Source organism: Anopheles coustani (genome assembly GCF_943734705.1).
Source record: "Anopheles coustani chromosome X unlocalized genomic scaffold, idAnoCousDA_361_x.2 X_unloc_44, whole genome shotgun sequence".
Classification (NCBI taxonomy): Eukaryota; Metazoa; Arthropoda; class Insecta; order Diptera; family Culicidae; genus Anopheles; species Anopheles coustani.
In genome coordinates, this window is record NW_026525153.1 from 234,650 (window position 1) to 237,500 (window position 2,851).

Consider the following 2,851-nt stretch of genomic DNA (forward strand, 5'->3'; position numbering starts at 1 on the left):
ACCGCCTACCCGAAAGATGGTGTGCTTCTGGGGTATTCGATGAGTCGGATACCCCGTCGTAGTCCAACTATGACAATACAAAGTCAAGACCTCCGGGTTGAGACTTCCGCGTCGGAGGTGCGCGCACCGCCTACCCGAAAGATGATGAATCAGGGGTGTTCGATCAGCAATGGTCGGATGCCCCGTCGTAGTCCAACTATGACAATCAAAGTCAAGACCTCCGGGTTGAGACTTCCGCGTCCGGAGGTACGCGTACCGCCTACCCGAAAGATGGTGAATCAGGGGTGTTCGATCAGCAATGGTCGGATGCCCCGTCGTAGTCCAACTATGACAATCAAAGTCAAGACCTCCGGGTTGAGACTTTCTGCGAGTACATGCATAAAGGAACACGGACCAAGCCGTACCGAGAGAATCGGTACTAGAGCCCTCGTGGTTCTACATTGAGAGAGCCCTCGTGGTTCTCATTAGGGGCTTTATGCAAGAAGTACTCAATACTGTGGTGTGAAGTATTAAGTATAGAGTCCTCCACTGGTCCACGCTGCTCCGGCGGTCCTGGGTAAGATAGTTCATTCTAGCTTGCCCTATGTGGAAGAGGACTCAATACCCTATCTGTTGAGCTTGAAACAAAGTCATCACTTGGGCATGCTCATATTGCCATACACAATTACATTATATTCGAATGAGCATGCAAGCGACCCTATATAGACCGAACCAAAACGATAGATACCGCCGTAGTTCACCCCCACCAAGTGATGACTTCAGTATGGCTAGTGTGTGAAGTATAAAGTATAGTCCTCCCCTAGTCCACACTGCTTCGGCGGTCCTGGGTAAGATAGTTAGTTCTAGCTTGCCCTATGTGGAAGAGGACACAATACTTAATACTTAGAGTACAAGCATAAAGGAACACGGACCAAGCCGTACCGAGAGAATCGGTACTAGAGCCCTCGCGGTTCTACATTGTGAGCCCTCGTGGTTCAAACTAGATACTTTATGCAAGGCGTACTCAAAACTGTGGTGTGAAGTATAAAGTATAGTCCTCATCTGGTCCACGCTGCTTCGGCGGTCCTGGGTAAGATAGTTAATTCTAGCTTGCCCTATGTGGAAGAGGACACAATACTTAATACTGTGGTGTAATGGACAAGGTATAGTCCTCCACTGGTCCACGCTGCTCCGGCGGTCCTGGGTAAGATAGTTCATTCTAGCTTGCCCTATGTGGAAGAGGACTCAATACCCTACCTGTTGAGCTTGAAACAAAGTCATCACTTGGGCATGCTCATATTGCCATACAATATTCCATTATCTACTAATGAGCATGCAGCTATATGATTATAACCTGTAAACGATTACCCCGCCGTAGTTCAGCGCTTCAACCAAGTGATGACTTCAGTATGGCTAGTGTGTGAAGTATAAAGTATAGTCCTCCCCTGGTCCACACTGCTTCGGCGGTCCTGGGTAAGATAGTTAGTTCTAGCTTGCCCTATGGTGGAAGAGGACACCATACTTAATACTGTGGTGTAATGAACAAAGTATAGTCCTCCACTGGTCCACGCTGCTTTGCAGTCCTGGGTAAGATAGTTAATTCTAGCTTGCCCTATGTGGAAGAGGGCATACAAGACAAAGTATAGTTCTCCCCTGGTCCACGCTGCTTCGGCGGTCCTGGGTAAGCTAGTTAATTCTAGCTTGCCCTATGTGGAAGAGAGCATACATGAACCAAGAACGAAGGTTATGATCGAGGAATGATTCGACAACTAACCGATGGTATGAAATGTGAAGAATTCAAGCAAGCACACAATCAAGTCATCACTTGGGCATGCTCGATAGCCAACCCTATGACATTAACCTAGTAGAGCATGCGAAACCCAATATATATACAAGTAATGTAAACGATGCCTCCCTAGTTCAGCGCTTCAACCAAGTGATGACTTCAGAATGGCTAAATCAAATCGGTTCAAAACATACCATCGGTACCCTATTGAAACACACAAGTCGATATCAAACCTCTTAATTGTGTAGTCCTCCACTGGTCCACGCCGCTGCGGCGGTCCTGGGTAAGATAGTTCATTCTAGCTTGCCCTATGTGGAAGAGGGCACATTACTCAATACTGTGGTGTTATGAACAAAGTATAGTCCTCCTCTGGTCCACGCTGCTTCGGCGGTCCTGGGTAAGATAGTTAATTCTAGCTTGCCCTATGTGGAAGAGGGCATACAAGACAAAGTATAGTTCTCCCCTGGTCCACGCTGCTTCGGCGGTCCTGGGTAAGATAGTTAATTCTAGCTTGCCCTATGTGGAAGAGAGCATACATAAACCAAGAACGAAGGTTATGATCGAGGAATGATTCGACAACTAACCGATGGTATGAAATGTGAAGAATTCAAGCAAGCACACAATCTAGTCATCACTTGGGCATGCTCGATAGCCAACCTCATGACATTAACCTAGTAGAGCATGCGAAAACCAATATATATGTAAACGATGCCTCCCTAGTTCAGCGCTTCAACCAAGTGATGACTTCAGAATGGCTAAATCAAATCGGTTCAAAACATACCATCGGTACCCTATTGAAACACACAAGTCGATATCAAACCTCATGATTGTGTAGTCCTCCACTGGTCCACGCCGCTTCGGCCGTCCTGGGTAAAATGGAACATTCCAGCTTGCCCTATGTGGAAGAGGGCACATTACTCAATACTGTGGTGTGAAGTATAAAGTTCAGTTCTCCCCTGGTCCACGCTGCTTCGGCGGTCCTGGGTAAGATAGTTCATTCTAGCTTGCCCTATGTGGAAGAGGACACTTCATACTTCGTCTCTAAGCGGCGGCTTGACTCCTCCCTACGGGGAACGGGTTTACGCG